The sequence below is a fragment of the Hyperolius riggenbachi genome, chromosome 10 (genome assembly GCF_040937935.1).
Source record: "Hyperolius riggenbachi isolate aHypRig1 chromosome 10, aHypRig1.pri, whole genome shotgun sequence".
Classification (NCBI taxonomy): domain Eukaryota; kingdom Metazoa; phylum Chordata; class Amphibia; order Anura; family Hyperoliidae; genus Hyperolius; species Hyperolius riggenbachi.
In genome coordinates this window covers 264,056,098-264,074,822 of record NC_090655.1, presented here as the reverse complement: position 1 = coordinate 264,074,822, position 18,725 = coordinate 264,056,098, and the positions used below count along the sequence as shown (strand labels likewise).

General features: G+C 45.7%; 1 pseudogene; it reads right to left on the bottom strand.

The window, feature by feature from the left end:
- The window catches only part of LOC137535436 (zinc finger protein 850-like), a 93,963-nt pseudogene that overhangs the window by 42,634 nt on the left and 32,604 nt on the right, over positions 1–18,725 (bottom strand).

Below are 18,725 nucleotides of genomic sequence, written 5' to 3'. Positions count from 1 at the left end.
ATGATTCGAATCGAATCATTGAAAAGATCCGGATCTTTGAACCGAATCATTTGAATTATTTTACCAGGGAAGCAGACTAGGGGTGAAATGACTAGCAGGACAGGACTTTCCCTGCACTGTACATTCTGTATGTTCCTGTTTCTTCCAGACAGACATCCACTGTGAACCGAATATTTCATTGTGATGACCCGGATGATTCGACTCACAAAAAAAGATCGGGGTCAAATGAACGATTCATTCATGATCCGGATAACACTACAAGTCCAGGTTACGTCACCACAGTGCAGTGAATATTAATTAGCCATGTGGCTAGTCACTGAGCATGTGCAAGCAGTCTAACACAGCTAAAGCCCAGTATAACGCACAGCATGCTGCACTTTCCCAGAACGTGCAGCGTTACAATGTAACGCAACGTGGGCACTGTGAACAGCCCATTGATTTTTCATTACTGTGCGGTGGGCTGCATTACAGGCTGCTCTAACGTGCGAAAGTAGATAAACGTGCGCCTGTAACGTCCCACTGTGAAAGCAGCCTAAATGTTAAATATAAAATAAAACCATGGGAGATCTACTTTTTAGGAGGAGGAGGATATACTGTATACAATTGTTTATAGCATCAGTTTATTTTCACCCTGGGTTCACTTTAAGCTACCTAGAGGGAATGTAGGTCACATAGGATCTGAGTAAGGTGACCAGGAATCAGGAAGTGTTAAGGGTCAGGATCAGAAGATACTCTGCCCCAATCCAATGCTCCATTTCCATATTACGATGTACCGGTAGCATCAGCTGAGAGGTGTGGAGACAATCAGTGGACTTCCATTTGTTTCATCCATCATCATATGCAGAGCGGCTAAAATAACACGGGTCACTCGAGGTCTATAGCAACCCTCTATAGTTTATAGGCCCATTAAAGGATGCCCGATGTGACATGGGACATGATGAGATAGACATGGGTATGTACAGTGCCTAGCACACAAATAACTAGGCTGTGTTACTTTTTTTCTTTCTCTGTCTGAAAGAGTTAAATATCAGGTATGTAAGTGGCTGACTCAGTCCTGACTCGGACAGGAAGTGACTACAGTGTGACCCTCACTGATAAGAAATTCCCCTTTTTATCTCTTGCTTGCTCTCAGAAGCCATTTTCTGCTAGGAAAGTGTTTTATAGTTGGAATTTCTTATCAGTGAGGGTCACACTGTAGTCACTTCCTGTCTGAGTCAGGACTGAGTCAGCCACTTACATACCTGATATTTAACTCTTTCAGGCAGAGAAGAAAAAAAGGAACACAGCATAGTTATTTGGGTGCTAGGCACTGTACATACACATGTCTATCTCATGTCACTTCGGGTATCCTTTAACAGAAGGGCCAGAGTAATGGACAAGCAAAAATTGCTAAAGAAAAAAAACTTTGGATCAGCTTTGCCATTTTGGATCAGAAACAGGCGATGATTGGGCATTCCCCAAACATGTGCAGAAAAGTACCAATTTCTGTATTGCATTTCCAACAGATCGTTACTGCCCAGATTACCAGGAGTCATAGCAGTTTAACCTCCTTGCCGGTTATCCCGAGCTCAGCTCGGGGTAACCTGCGTAGGAGGATTTCTCAGGCCCCGCTGGGCTGATTTGCATATTTTTTTTCCCTACACGCAGCTAGCACTTTGCTAGTTGCGTGTGGTACGCGATCGCCGCCGCTACCCGCCGATTCACCGTTCCAGCTCCAAAAAAAGGATATAATCAAGTCACCTTCATATAAGTCATTCAAGAAGAACAGAAGTTCTGGTTCACCATGAGCTTGCTGGTTACTCTGCAACTCATTCAAGAAGGAGAGACCCACTGATTGCCATGGCTGCAGATTAAGCTGCAGATTTTGATAAGATGGTGGGTGGGACAGTCTATCAGGGGATGCCAGAGGAAATTATTCCCAGGCTTTTAGGGTAGTTTGAGGGGTGGAGGGTAAATATGTGATGTGTACCCTGGGATTATGGAGGAAAGGATTTCTCTCAGAGACCTTGCTCTACAGCGACCCAGCTCTTCTTGCCAGAATTGTCCCACCAATACTTGGCCAAGATCAGGTTTGAGGCATAATAGTATCATCAGTATGTTTCAATGCAGTGTAAGTTGACCAAGGATTTGAGACTGGTGTTGATTTAACCTGTAGTAGGATGAGTTATAATTTAAGTAGGCCTCAGTTATCTGGACTGAGTTTTAGGTAAAAGGCTTGTTCGCAGAGTATACCTTTAAGAAGAGGTTCTCGCAGAATCTAGGATGCAGGCAGTTACCAGGAATATGTCCTAACATGTCCCTGAAGGGAGGCCACAGGCCTAAACTGCCCCAGACAGTTAGGAGACCTAAAGGTAAACATAGACCATATTTAGCAAACATAACATTCTTGTATGTAGGGTAAAGAAGTACTTGGAATATCAATTGAGTAAGTGTGTGTCATTACTCTACGAGGGATCTGGACCAATTATAGGTTTAGGGGGATGGTTCAGATGATGACTCAGTTAACTCTTTCCTGGTCAGTATTAAGGTTCATGATGGGCCAACGGAGCTCACTCTTACTTTCACGCTCTCTATCTACTGACTGGAACCCTAATTACTTTCCTTTATTTATGTAACCTGATAGAACATATGCTGTATATATTAGATAGGCCTCAGAGCTTGGTAGTTAGATGTAACGTAGTATAGACAGCAGATAACCTGATTACCATTCAACAGGAAGGTAATCAAGAAGCTGTAACACAACGGACTTACTACAGAATAATCTGCTTTGCTAAGATGTAACAGACTGTATCTGTATATCTGTTTACTGAATAAACACCTTGAAACTTGGAAGATGCCTAAAGAAGTTCTATCTCCTATGCGGTTTGCTGTGATGAGAGTCGTGTTTACAGCTCTTACTAATGAGTTGCTGGTGCCAGAATAAAAGGTGTAGTGTTGTTGCCAATAGCAACATATAGTTTCTTACAGGATGCATTTGAAAAGCAGGTCAGATCATCTGTTAAAAAGGACCTGAGCTCAGAACGTTCTCTCTGCTCTAAAAGATAAGCAACAGCAACCTTTAAAGAAAAAAACATTTGTTACAGCTGATATAAATCCTGCAATACATCTGCAGTGTGTTTACTTCCTGCTTCCATGGACTGGTCATCATATCTAGCTGGTGTTGGGACTCCAAAAAGGACTGGATAATGTCTTCTGTGAGTTGGGGAGTATTTGGATCTAGTCTAAGATTAGAACACTGAGGTAAATGCGTCTGCTTAGGATTAGATGTGGGAATCATAGTAGTGGGAATGTTTAATGGAATGAATTGTTGCCATGCCACCTGTGTCAGTTTGCCGGTGATTTGAGCCTGAGCTGGAGGTTCAGCAGGACAGTGGCCTGAAGTATATTGCTCAAGCAACACTCCAGTGGTTTAAGGGGAATCATTTTCATGTGTTGGAATGGCCTAGTGAAAGTCCAGACCTCAATCCAATAGGGAATCTGTGGTCAGCCTTGAAGATTGCTATTCACAAGCCAAAACCATCCAACAGGAAGGAGCTGGAGCAGTTTTGCCTTGAGGAATGGGCAAAAGTCCCAGTGCCAAGATGTGGCATCCTCAGAGAGTGACTTGCAGCTGTAATCACCACGAAAGATGACTTCACAAAGTACTGACTATGTTGGGTGAATAGTTAGACACGCTGAAGTTTTTCCGTTGTCCCTTATCTTTTGCTAACACAGACCTATAGCATTATCCATAAAATGATGTAGAGGAATCAGGAGATCCCTGGAAGTTCCCGACGCAGTCGCAGCGATCCAATCTCTCAAACAGCTCTATTCACAAAAGCATGTTAGCTCAGACAGCGCATGCAGTGTTCTCCCCAGGCTCTTTTAGCCGGGCGCTCCACCCGGCTAGTTTTGGTGACCACCCGGCTGTCATCGGCTCACCTCCTCCCATGCTGTAAGCATAGTTGCTCACAGAAGCACCGGCCCTGCATTCTCTCCTTTCGCCCCACCCGGCTACTTTTACATGCCACCCGGCTACTATTTCATGCCACCCGGCTGGAAAACAATTCTGGGGAGAACACTGGCATGTAATATCAGCATGCACATGCATGCAACGCATGGTTCTGGCACTTTTAACTTACGCGCGATACTCCTTACTGCTACGCTCATAGCGTGACTGTGCTAATTCACTAGCCCGGTTGTTACTATGTTAATTAATGCCATGAATGCATACTAATTTTAACAAATGCTGTCTCAGCTAACAAGCTTTTGTGAATCAAGTTGTAAATATCAGTCCTGTGTGTATCCAGCTTAACCTCCCCGGCAGTAATCCAGAGCTACACTCGGGCTAGCCGCCGGGAGAGTATTGCGCGCAGCAGGAGCTTTTACTCACCTCCCGGGGGATCCAGACATCGGTAGCCATTCTCCTTCCTGTCCTACGAGGCTCTAAATCACCCTGGTGAGATCGCCATCAGTGAGCTTACTACAGAGTTACAGCGCCACCCAAAGGACGGAGGTAAAATTGCAGGGCTGGAGCCCAGGGAGGTTAAAGTGGACCCAAATTAAAAATACAAGATTTCAGAAATAAAAACTATTTTCTAACTTATAATAATAAATTGCAGCCTTTTTTCAGCTGCATGATGACAAATATAAAATATTTTACATTTATTGGAGAAACCCCTCCCTTCCTCTCAAATTACCGGGACAGAATCCGGCAAACTGGTGAAATAGCAAAGGAGGAATTGCTAATGGCTGCCACCTGTATAACCCTAGTTATGAAAAGAGAAGGGTGAAAAGCATGCACTGAAATGCTCATAGGCTTGAAGGAGTGTTTATTTATCTTTGTATGTGTCAGAGTGGTGCAACTAAATATTTTGAATTAAAAAAATGTTTGGCAAGGCTGTGTATCAGCGCCAAGGTGCTGAGACTAAGTATAACAAGATATGGGCAACATGGCTCTCCTCGATTAGAACTAGAACTTAACGTGCCTTCTCCCTAACCTGACTATTACATACTACTTCTGAGTGTGCTCTAATTTTTTCTCCCTACTTGCGGGGGATCTCTACTCTATACTTATGACTTTATAACCTCACGTACTATATATAATATGTACTCTCTACATTCAAAATATGGACTGAGTCTAGGCTCTGTCAAGCAATTAACAGCAATGTTGATATGTTCGCGTTTCCTGTTAAAATTTAACATCTGCCAAAGCTTTATTGCATTTATGGATGATGTAACAACGTTAACCTATCATTTACCTGCTTCAATAAAATGTGGTTTGAGAAAAAAAAATGTTTGGTTTGGGTCCGCTTTAATGAGAGCAGGGGCTGCTGCAGAGACTCTGGCAGGATGATTTTTTTTTCCTGATTTTAGGGTCTGAAACATTTTAAAAGTTAAAAAAAAGACCCTAAAATCTGGAAATAACACCGCCAGTGAAGTTAAAGGACAATTGAAGTGAGAACAATATGAAGGCTGCCATATTTATTTTCTTTTAAACTATACCAGTTTTCTGGCAGCCCTGTTGATCTATTTGGCTGCAGTAGTGTCTGAATAACAACAGAAACAAGCATGCAGCTAGTCCTGTCAGATTCAGGATCTGTAGCTAAAAGTATTAGAGGCAGAGGATCAGCCAGGCAACTGGTATTGTTTAAAAGGAAATAAATATGTCAGCTTACATAGCACTCTAGCTACAGTTGCTTGAAAATGAATAACTTTCTTTTTATTGTTTTGGGCTTGTGAACACAGGCAAGTTCTAACTAGACTTAGTACTATATGTGCCCATGTGTATCTTATCATGTCACCTAAGTTCAGGGACTTTACTGATTTACAAACCAATACACTGAGTAGCATGAAAGAGACATCAGGATTCTGTGTAAATATGTTGCCATGTTTGCTTTACAAGAAATGAAATCAAAAAAACATTGTAAAAACAATTAAAGTCAATACATTCTTTCACTGAGCACAAATGTATGACACACATGGTTTTACACCAAAAACATTTTCCACACCCAACACATGAATAGAGCTTCTTACCAGTGCAATTTTTTTCTATGTCTAGCAAGGTTTGATTTCTGTACAAAACATTTCCCACACTCAGGACATGAGTATGGCTTCTCACCTCTGTGAGATCTCTCGTGTGTGATAAGATTTGATTTATGCCCAAAACATTTTCCACATACATCACATGAATAAGGCCTCTCACCGGTGTGAGATCTCTTATGTGAAAATAGCTCTGATTTCCGTACAAAACATTTCCCACACTCAGCACACGAATATGGCTTCTCACCAGTGTGAGCTCTCTCATGTATGAAAAGGTTTGATTTCTGTACAAAACATTTCCCACACTCAGCACATGAATAGGGCTTTTCACCAGTGTGACACCTCTCATGCCTGACCAGGGCCGATTTCTGCACAAAACATTTCCCACACTCAGCACATGAAAAAGGTTTCTCTCCAGTGTGAGATCTTTCATGTGTAACAAGCTCTGATTTTTTTATAAAACACTTCCCACACTCAGCACATGAATAGGGTGTCTTACCAGAGTGAGATATCTCATGTCTTACAAGATATGATTTCTGAACAAAACATTTTCCACACTCAATACACGAATAGGGCTTCTGCCCAGTGTGAGATTTCTCATGACTGACAAGGTTTGATTTCAGCATAAAACATTTCCCACACTCAGAACATGAATAGGGCTTCTCACCAGTGTGATATTTCTCATGTGTGACAAGAGCTGATTTCTGTGCAAAACATTTCCCACATTCAGTACATGAATAAGGCTTCTCTCCAGTGTGAGTTCGCTCATGCGTAACAAGCTCTGAATTTTTTATAAAACACTTCCCACACTCAACACATGAATATGGCGTCTCACCAGAGTGGGATAGCTCATGTCTTACTAGATATGATTTGTGAACAAAACATTTCCCACATTCAGAACATGAAAAAGGCTTCTCCCCAGTGTGAGATCTTTCATGTATGACTAGATCCGATTTCCGGACAAAACATTTCCCACACTCAGAACATGAATAGGGTTTCTCACCAGTGTGAGATTTCTCATGTGTGACAAGATATGACTTCTGAGCAAAACATTTCCCACACTCAGCACATGAATAGGGCTTTTCACCTGTGTGAAATCTCTCATGCCTGACGAGACGTAATTTGTTAACAAAACATTTCCCACACTCAGAGCATGAATATGGCTTTTTACCAGTGTGAGATACCTCATGACTGACTAGACTTGATTTCTGAACAAAACATTTCCCACACTCAGCACATGAATAAGGCTTCTCACCATTGTGTATTCTCTCATGTATCAGAAGATTTGATTTCTGAACAAAACTTTTTCCACACTTAGCACATGAATAAGGCTTCTCACCACTGTGATATCGCTCATGTATGACAAGGGCTGATTTCCATGCAAAACATTTCCCACACTTGGCACATAAATAAGGCTTCTCACCAGTGTGAGATCTCTCATGACTGATAAGATATGATTTCTGAGTAAAACATTTCCCACACGTGGAACAGGAATGAGATCCTCCAGCAGGGGGAGAGCTGTGCTGGGTATGAGGCCCCTCAGGGTTAGACATGTGAGGGGAGTTTGGGGGAATATTTGGGGTCACCAGGATATCTGCAGGAGACTCTTGTCCAGTGACATCATCATCCATTGTACAGTCTGTGGATACAGAGAGACGAGTCTCTGAGAGGTTCCTGATGTCGGGACTCCGCACTGCAAATAGAAAAACATCATCACTTCCTGTTAGAGGATTTTGAAGGGAGGAACAATTATCATTAGGAATGGCCAGAGAGCTACTGAGAATTACAAGTTGATGCAAAGTTGATGCAGATTGCAGCAGCTGCATACCTGTAACTTTGCATATAACTAGCATACAATCCGAGATAAAGGCATACATATGAATTGACCGCCGGGAGACTTGGGGGCAGGGTACAGCCGGTATATGGCTTATCCTGCTACTGCACAAGTTCCCGGCGGCGTTAAATACTATTTCCCCTCCAGGTCCAGGTGGATAGTGAGGAATGATGCAACAGCTGGAAGCTGAATTACAGTGTTTTAAATGCAACTTCGGCTCCATCTTCTGACGGCGCCAAAGTTACTGACTGTGCGCCGCTATAGCTATAATTCCTATTATGGCCTATGGTGGCGCTGGGTGCGCCCAAATCTCCTGCGCTGTTATTACAGCGCTCGGAGATAAAGAAGTAATGCACTTACAGCAAGGGAGAAGCAAAACACATGTAAACATCTATAGGAGTCGGATCCCCAAATTGTCCGCGATGTCCCCCTCGCTCTCTCTCTCAAGCGCTGTGGCTAGCTGTGGCAGCACTTCCGTGTTCCGGCGGCATGGGCGGGTCCTAGCTCCTGCCTGCCACCAATGTCACTATGTGTTTACGCCTTTTTCAGAGCTACTCAGAAACGTGTAATGACTTTGGTGGCACGCAGGGAAGCTAGGACCCGCCCATCCTGCCGAAACATGGAAGTGCTACCACAGCATGCGAGCGCGCCTGGCCACAGCGCCTGAGAGAGAGGGCGAAACCGCGGACGATTAGCTGATCCCACGCCCACAGAGCTTTACACACGTTTTACTTCTACTTTGTTGTAAGGGCGTTACTGCTTTATCTCCCATTACAACCTGGTTCATGCACCACAGAGCGATTCCTTTTTTCTTCTTCTAGTACGTTTGCACCGCCCACATTAGGAAGCAGCTCATGGAGCTTTAACCACTTAAAGAGAAACTCCAACCAAGAATTGAACTTTATCCCAATCAGTAGCTGATACCCCCTTTTACATGAGAAATATATTGCTTTTCACAAACAGACCATCAGGGGGCGCTGTATGACTGATTTTGTGCTGAAACCCCTCCCACAAGAAGCTCTGGGACCGAGGTACTTTTGGCAGTTTGTTACAATTCAACAAGGTTCACAGACAGGAATTAGCTGTTTACAGCAGACAGCCAAAACAGCTAGCAGCAGCTACATCACCTGCCAACAGTAAAAATGTCACCATGTAATAAATGTCAGAATGTAAATCGGGGAGAGGAAAGATTTTACAATGAGCAAACACTGACTTAATCATTTATACATAATTATTGTAAAAATGAAGCACTTTTATTATTACATTATTTTCACTGGAGTTCCTCTTTAAAGGAGAACTGTAGTGAGACGTATATGGAGGCTGCCATATTTGTTTCCATTTAAGCAATACCAGTTGCCTGGCTATTCAGCTAATCCTCTGCCTCTAATACTTTCAGCCATAGACCCTGAACAAGCATGTAGCAGATCAGGTGTTTCTAACAATTTTGACAGATCTGACAAGATTAGCTGCATGCTTGCTTCTGGTGCGATTCAGACACTTCATCAGCCAAATAGACCAGCAGGGCTGCCAGGCAACTGGTATTGCTTAAAAAGGAAATAAATATGGCAGCCTCCATATACCTCTCACTACAGTTCTCCTTTAACCAGCTGAGCGGTCTGGACGAGCTCAGCTCGTCCAACACCGCCAGCGGCTGCCGCTCAGGCCCTGCTGGGCCGATTTGAATGAAATAAAAAGCAGCACACGCAGCCGGCACTTTGCCAGCCGCGTGTGCTGCCTGATCGCCGCCGCTCTGCGGCGATTCGCCGCGAGCAGCGGCGAAAGAGGGTCCCCCCAGCCGCCTGAGCCCAGCGTAGCCGGAACAAAAAGTTCCGGCCAGCGCTAAGGGCTGGATCGGAGGCGGCTGACGTCAGGACGTCGGCTGACGTCGATGACGTCACTCCGCTCGTCGCTATGGCGACGATATAAGCAAAACAAGGAAGGCCGCTCATTGCGGCCTTCCTTGTTTATTCTGGGCGCCGGAGGCGATCGGAAGATCGCCTCCGGAGCGCCCTCTAGTGGGCTTTCATGCAGCCAACTTTCAGTTGGCTGCATGAAATAGTTTTTTTTTAATTTAAAAAAAACCCTCCCGCAGCCACCCTGGCGATTTAATCAGAACGCCAGGGTGGTTAAGGACCGGGCTATTTTGGAAGGATCTGTGCTGGGTGGGCTATTCAGCCTACAGCACAGATACTGTTGCAGGCAGGGCGATCAGACTCCCCCCCCCCCCCCTTTTTTCCACACTAGTGGGATGTCCTGCAGTGGGGGTTTGATTGCCGCCAGCTGCCTGCGTGTTGGGAGGGGAGCTCCTCAAAGCCCCCCTCCGCAGAGATTCCCAGCCTCGCTCCTATATACAGGGAGTGCAGAATTATTAGGCAAATGAGTATTTTGACCACATCATCCTCTTTATGCATGTTGTCTTACTCCAAGCTGTATAGGCTCGAAAGCCTACTACCAATTAAGCATATTAGGTGATGTGCATCTCTGTAATGAGAAGGGGTGTGGTCTAATGACATCAACACCCTATATCAGGTGTGCATAATTATTAGGCAACTTCCTTTCCTTTGGCAAAATGGGTCAAAAGAAGGACTTGACAGGCTCAGAAAAGTCAAAAATAGTGAGATATCTTGCAGAGGGATGCAGCACTCTTAAAATTGCAAAGCTTCTGAAGCGTGATCATCGAACAATCAAGCGTTTCATTCAAAATAGTCAACAGGGTCGCAAGAAGCGTGTGTAAAAACCAAGGCGCAAAATAACTGCCCATGAACTGAGAAAAGTCAAGCGTGCAGCTGCCAAGATGCCACCAGTTTGGCCATATTTCAGAGCTGCAACATCACTGGAGTGCCTAAAAGCACAAGGTGTGCAATACTCAGAGACATGGCCAAGGTAAGAAAGGCTGAAAGACAACCACCACTGAACAAGACACACAAGCTGAAACGTCAAGACTGGGCCAAGAAATATCTCAAGACTGATTGTTCTAAGGTTTTATGGACTGATGAAATGAGAGTGAGTCTTGATGGGCCAGATGGATGGGCCGTGGCTGGATTGGTAAAGGGCAGAGAGCTCCAGTCCAACTCAGACGCCAGCAAGGTGGAGGTGGAGTACTGGTTTGGGCTGGTATCATCAAAGATGAGCTTGTGGGGCCTTTTCGGGTTGAGGATGGAGTCCAGCTCAACTCCCAGTCCTACGGCCAGTGTCTGGAAGAAACCTTCTTCAAGCAGTGGTACAGGAAGAAGTCTGCATCCTTCAAGAAAAACATGATTTTCATGCAGGACAATGCTCCATCACACGCGACCAAGTACTCCACAGCGTGGCTGGCAAGAAAGGGTATAAAAGAAGAAAAACTAATGACATGGCCTCCTTGTTCACCTGATCTGAACCCCATTGAGAACCTGTGGTCCATCATAAAATGTGAGATTTACAAGGAGGGAAAACAGTACACCTCTCTGAACAGTGTCTGGGAGGCTGTGGTTGCTGCTGCACGCAATGTTGATGGTGAACAGATCAAAACACTGACAGAATCCATGGATGGCAGGCTTTTGAGTGTCCTTGCAAAGAAAGGTGGCTATATTGGTCACTGATTTGTTTTTGTTTTTGAATGTCAGAAATGTATATTTGTGAATGTTGAGATGTTATATTGGTTTCACTGGTAAAAATAAATAATTGAAATAGGTATATATTTGTTTTTTATTAAGTTGCTTAATAATTATGCACAGTAATAGTCACCTGCACACACAGATATCCCCCTAAAATAGCTAAAACTTAAAAAAAAATAATAATAATAATAATAATAATTTAAAAAATATTCAGTTTTGATATTAATGAGTTTTTTGGGATCATTGAGAACATGGTTGTTGTTCAATAATAAAATTATTCCTCAAAAATACAACTTGCCTAATAATTCTGCACTCCCTTTAGATTTCTTCCCCGCGTGTTTACAATTAGCCTGCGAGCCGCGATCGGCGGCTCGCAGGTTGTTCACGGAGACACCCTCCGTGAACTGACATGGAATGTAATTCCACTTACGACCTGCCGCCGCCTATTGGCGTTAGGCGGTCGTTAAGTGTTTAAAGTGACTGTTCTTGCAGACCTGCAGAGAGTGCCTATCAATAGATTGCATTTTAGTATAAAATTTGCCCCATCTCAGAGATATTTGCATGTCACTGACCATCACGTGTTATCAGCCTGACAGAGAACTGCAGAAGGTTGTGCTCATTACAGGCGGCCAATCACATGACTATAACTTTGCCTTGTATGAAAATGTAATGTAACTTGGAATTCAGCCAATCAAATGCATTTCCTGACAAACTGTGATTAGTTGCATACAATTTGCATTACTTTTACATACAAATACAGAGTTATTGGCATCTCATTAATTCCCCCCACACATAAAGCATTGGCCATACATAGAAACGCAGTAAGTTGCAGAGCTTGATGAGACAATGGAAGCAATGTGTTACTCCTGTGACAACAGACCTATATGTACTTATAGCAAGAAATCTACTCATTCATTCTTTTATATGATGTCTGGTTTCTATTAAAAATTTATTTGGGCTACACTTTTCTATTAGAGGCAAGCCTATTTATTTATGTTTTATCCAGCTGACATTATCCCTTCCACACATCACATCTTGGGGTGCCTCCTCCCTCCCAGTAATATCCCACACCAGCCTCCTCTGCTCGGGGTGTTGGCCCTGTATGTTGGTTCCTTGGAACCCCTTCTTTTTCTGGATAGCGACCTACATTGTGAAAGACTAAAGAACCCGATTGAGGACGGGCTTCCCCCACCAGTCGTTACACTTTGTATGCCGGTGAGTTCGGCTTCCCTCTGCAGTCGTTACACTGTGGTTGCCTATGAGGACGGGCTTCCCTTTGCAGCCGTTACACTGTGGTTGCTGGTGAGGACGGGCTTCCCCCACCAGCAGTTACACTGTTGCTGGGGAGGACGGGCTTCCCCCACCAGCCGTTACACTGTGGTTGCCGGTGAGGACGGGCTTCCCCCACCAGCCGTTACACTGTGGTTGCCGGTGAGGATGGGCTTTCCCCTCCAGCCGTTACATTGTGGTTGCTTCCTCACCAGCCGTTACACTGTGGTTGCCGGTGAGATCAGGCTTCCCTCGCCAACAGTTACACTGTGGTTGCCGGTGAGGATGGGGTTCCCCCACCAGCCGTTACACTGTGGTTGCTGATGAGGATGGGCTTCCCCCACCAGCCATTACACTGTGGTTGCCGATGAGGATGGGCTTCCCCCACCAGACGTTACACTGTGGTTGCCGGTGAGGATGGGGTTCCCCCACCAGCCGTTACACTGTGGTTGCCAACGAGGATGGGCTTCCCCCACCAGACGTTACACTGTGGTTGCCGGTGAGGATGGGGTTCTCCCACCAGCCGTTACACTGTGGTTGCTGGTGAGGTCAGGCTTCCCCCACCAGCCATTACACTGTGGTTGCAGGTGAGGTCAGGCTTCCCTCACCAGCCGTTACACTGTGGTTGCCGGTGAGGATGGGGTTCCCCCACCAGCCGTTACACTGTGGTTGCTGATGAGGATGGGCTTCCCCCACCAGCCATTACACTGTGGTTGCCGATGAGGATGGGCTTCCCCCACCAGACGTTACACTGTGGTTGCCGGTGAGGATGGGGTTCCCCCACCAGCCGTTACACTGTGGTTGCCAATGAGGATGGGCTTCCCCCACCAGACGTTACACTGTGGTTGCCGGTGAGGATGGGGTTCCCCCACCAGCCGTTACACTGTTGTTGCTGGTGAGGTCAGACTTCCCCCACCAGCCATTACACTGTGGTTGCCGGTGAGGTCAGGCTTCCCTCACCAGCCATTACACTGTGGTTGCCGGTGAGGAAAGGCTTCCCTCAACAGCTGTTACACTGTGGTTGCCGGTGAGGATGGGCTTTCCCATCCAGCCATTACAATGTGGTTGCCGGTGAGGATGGCTTTCCTCCCCAGTCGTTACACTGTGGTTGCCGGTGAGGACGGCGTCTCCTCTGGAAGGTCCTTGGACTCCATTAATACCACACCCTCTATTTGTGATTAATGTCACTCATAACCCCCAGTAAACCTGTATAAAATTGTCACAGGCTCAGCTCTCCTAAACCCCACTGCACTGGTGTATGAACCACCATAGCGGCTGTTATGGGACCCGTAACCAAGGGAGCCCAGTCCTGGCTGCTTTGTTTTTTTTTTTTAATCACCAGAACCCCTTCAATTTAACTCCACCTGAACAAACAATGCTGCCGTAGTCCACACATACCCGGTTCCCATCACTGCTCAACTCTGTTTCAGGCATGCCAAGCGTCATTGTTGCCATAGTAACAGAACACAAAAGCTAGGCCACTGTGCTACATGTGGCTGGCTTCCGTATTCTGTTGTCTCAGGAACAGTGACATGGCTGCAGCACCTAGCACTACAGAGACGGGCGGTGTGTGGGCTCAGTTGTGGACGCCATTGTCGGAGGGCAGCAGGATCTGACGTCGGGAAAGGGAGAGGAATGGCGGCACCAGGCTTGTGTTTAGTCCTCTGTCTGTCACGCTTTGATAAAAGTTTTTGCAACTTTAACAAAGAACCTGCAGATACTGTTGTTGCGGTGCCTGCGGGGGGGGTTAACTGACACAGCAGCAGCACAGGTGACAGACACAGGGAAGAGGACATCAGCAGAAGAGGTTAGTGACTTACCCATGCTTCGCTGCAGCTACTCTGCATGGAGGGGGAGTGGTTCCATATAATCCACCTCTTCCCCTGCAGAGTAGTTGTAGCGGAGCATAATCCATCACTCCCCTGCAGAGTAGCTGTAGCGGAGCATAATCCACCTCTCCCCCTGCAGAGTAGCTGTAGCGGAGCATAATCCACCTCTCCCCCTGCAGAGTAGCTGTAGCAGAACATAATCCACCTCTCCTCCTGCAGAGTAGCTGTAGAAGATCATGGTAAGTCACTTACCTGTCACCTGGGCTGCCGATCTGTCCTTCATCAGTCTGGCAGGCATTACGACAAAATTCTCTGCAGGTTCTTTGTTAAAGTTGCATTTTCGACCTCGTAATCATCATTCGTGATCGGCCGCAATCACAAATGGCGATTTCAAATGCACTAGTAACCAAGGAAATTACATTGTTGAGCCAATCACAGAGCCCCCCCCCCCCCAGGCCCTAGCAACCAATCAGTAGAGGAAGCTCCATTCCTCCCCTATATAAAGTGACGGCCATGTTTAACTCCCTCCTTGCTGATTGAATTTTGCTGAAAGAACTGCTCCAGCTGTGTGTTACAAACCAAGTGCCCTTTTCCCACAGATAAATCAAGCGATTCTACTGTATTTCACATCGCCTTGATAACCATTTGATTGCTGTTGTGTTAGCTAGTGACTGATTAATAGGCTCACTTTTAGTGTAGTGTCAGCATCTGTGCATAGGGATAGGCAGTGTTTTCCCCAGAATTTTTTTTCCAGCCGGGTGGCATGAAAAGTAGCCGGGTGGGGGTGGGGGGGGGATTGAGGTCATGATAGGTGAAGAAGGAGGGTGATGCTGTGTGCTACTACTAGGTAAGAATGGGCCCGGGAGGATCACGCTTGGTGCTGCTCGCTGTGAAGGAGAGTAGGCGGATTGTGCTGGGTGTTACTGGGGGAATCACACTGGGCACTGCTGATGGGGGTAGTGGGGGGGGTTACACTGAATGTTGCTAATGGAGAAAGAGGCATTTTGCACTGAGTGGTGCTGTTGTGATGGGCAATCAGATATAATGCTGCCAAAGCCAGATTAACCTCCCTGGCAGTACGCAGTTTTAGAGGCTGCGTCCGCGGGAGGATTTTTTTAAAATAAAAAAAACTTGCTCTATATGCTAAAGCTGGCACTTCGCTAGGTAATTATCTTCCTCAAGCCCCCTGGCACCTAACTAAACCCCCCGATCACCGCCGGCAAGATTTACCCCTCCGTGATCCCGCAAGAGCCGCAGCTTCACGATCCAGTTTCACTTGTTGCTATGGCGACAATCGGACATGACGTCATGCGCAGTCCCGATCCTCCCCATAGCGAAGCCTGGAGCTGATTGGGAGGCTGCGCCATCACGGGATCCCTGGGGGGGTATGTATTACGGCAGTGATCGGGGGCGATCGGTGGGGACCGGAGGGACTTGGGGGACATAATTAGCTAGCGAAGTGCTAGCTGAAGAATATAGCGCAACTTTTATTTTAAAAAATCCTCCCGGGGCCATGGGATCCCCTGCGGTGGCTAGCCCGACCCTAGGTCGGGCTTACCGCCAGGGAGGTTAAGACCTGACAGGGCCGTAGACAAGGTGCCCATTTTAGGCCCAAACCACACATGCCCACACTATAGATTTGGCATTGTGGTAGTAAACCTGATGTAGACATGCTTGTTGTTTGTCTATGAGCTAAACTGCATGCACTACGGGGAGGGGAGTGCTTGTGGGTTTCTGCTGTGGCTTCTCCACCGAAACAAGGTCAAGCACTGGAAAGCAGAGACTTGTATTGAAAGGAAGTACAGTATATAGAGGATAAAGAGAGGTTAAAGAGGAATTCCACTTGTGGGTTTCTGGTGTAGCTTCTCCACCAAAACAAGGTCAAGCACTGGGAAGCAGAGACATGTATTGAAAGGAAGTACAGTATATAGAGAATAAAGAGAGGTTAAAGAGTAACTCCAGCGAAAATAATGTAATAAAAAAAAGTGCTTCATTTTTACAATAATTATGTATAAATGATTTAGTCAGTGTTTGCCCATTGTAAAATCTTTTAAATCCCTGATTTACATTTTGACATTACATGGTGACATTTTTACTGTTGGCAGGTGATGTAGCTGTTGCATACTTTTTTGGCAGTTGGAAACAGCTGTAAACAGCTATTTCCCACAATGCAACAAGGTTCACAGACAGGAAACTGCCAGGAGTACCACAGTCCTCAGAGTTTCTTGTGGGAGGGGTTTCACCACAATATCAGCCATACAGAGCCCCCTGATGGTCTGTTTGTGAAAAGGAATAGATTTCTCATGTAAAAGGGGGTATCAGCTACTGATTGGGATAAAGTTCAATTCTTGGTCGGAGTTTCTCTTAAAGTACAAAAACTGAATACAAGCTGAAAGGAAGAGGTAGAGGTACGAGTGTCTGGGCGGGAGATAGAGAGCGTGTGAAGACTGGGAAAGAAAAAAAAGGAGGGCGAAAGTGTGTGTGAGAGACAGTTGTTATGCTACGGTAGATACACACGTTACGATTTTTCACTGGATAGATGCGTTCAATTGATAATTTCCATCATGTCCGATATTACTTTTGATCGTTTAAATGCTCGATTTCTCATAGAAGTGAATGGAATTTGATAGGAAAAGATAAGGGACTCGAGCGGGGAATCGAGCAGAAAAACAAATCGAAAATCAATCAAATGGGAAATTGACTGAATAAATGCATCGTGTGTACCCAGCATAAGAGGGAGAGAGAAACAGATTAATGCAGAAGAGAAAATGTACTGTATGTGAGTGCGCAGCACACTGCAGGAAGTCTGCAGACTGATATCCGGGACAGCTAGAGTTACAGCTATGTAACATGTCTCCGGCAGAGCAGAGGGGAAGGGAAGCAGAAGTAGCTGTAAAGTTGTCTAATACCTGTCTAAGTAGCACAGAGACAGCAGCTGACAGTCACCACAGGGATTCCGTTGCTGCCATTACTGGTAACAGATAACCATCTGCCCTGTAATGTGGCTGTTGCTCACCCTAGCATGAGTGACCGCTGCTTCACTCTCTTCTTTATGTGCTCTGACCTTGGAGGCTGGAGCACATGCTGAGAAGTTTCCAGCAGGATGTGAAGACTGGCTGGAGGAGGAGAGCCCTGTCCTCAGCACTAGACCAGCAGATCAGGGACTCACCAGAGGGAACAGAGCAGCCCCAGGTTCTCTCAGCTCCTTCTCTGTGTGTGTGCCCTCACCCCTTCAAAGATCCCGCGGTCTGGCTTGTAATGTCAGATCAGATAGGCAGGAGCTGAGGAAGAGGGCGGAGATAGTGTCATAGTGACAGTGGGCCGGCTGCAATGACATAGCCGCTGCCCACTGTATTGAATTCAGTGTGGTGGAAGGTGGGGAGTAGTGATCACAGCTGGGCGGGGACTGAAACTAGCCGGGCGCTCCGCCCAGCTAAAAGGCTCTGGGGAGAACACTGATGGGATAGAAGTTCAGTTAGGTTAGCTTAGCTGTCCTAGTAGTGCAGGGCGGGCCTATTGAAGGTAGGGTTTAGGGATTAGGTGTGCTTAGTTTTACTGTTACTTGAATAGATTCAGTGTCAGTGTTATGCAACGTGTTTTTCGGTAGATAGTTGGTTCGATAGATAATTTTCGACATGTTCGATCTTACTTTCGATTGTTTTACTGCTCAATTTCTCATAGAAGTGAATGGAAATTGATAAGAAAAGATAAGAGAATCGAACAGAAAAGTCGAAAATCAATCGAACAGAAAATCGTCCGAAAAAACACGTTTATTCCCAGTATTAGACTGTTAGTACTGTAGCCAGCAGTCTGAAGCAGCATTAGTGCGTCTCAGTCAGTGTCAAAAAGAGAGAACAGCAAGAACACCAATATAGTGTAGTATGTACTGATAATGTATAATTGGAAGAGCAATAATATTAATTTAATGCTAACAAACCAGGGTTACTAATTAGGCAACCACTGTCAAAGCATGTGGGGAGATTGTCCTGACCCCACTCAGGATTAAAAAGTCGCTCTCTGTAGTTGAAGAAGGAAAGGTACAACCCTCCACCAAGGGTGGACTTGATGTAGATAATAGGATAACAGAGGCGCCAACAGGATAAAAAACACTAAAAGAACTTAAAAACCCATCTTGGTAATAGAGGAGGCGGTGGTGGACTCACCTCCTCCAAGCAGAAC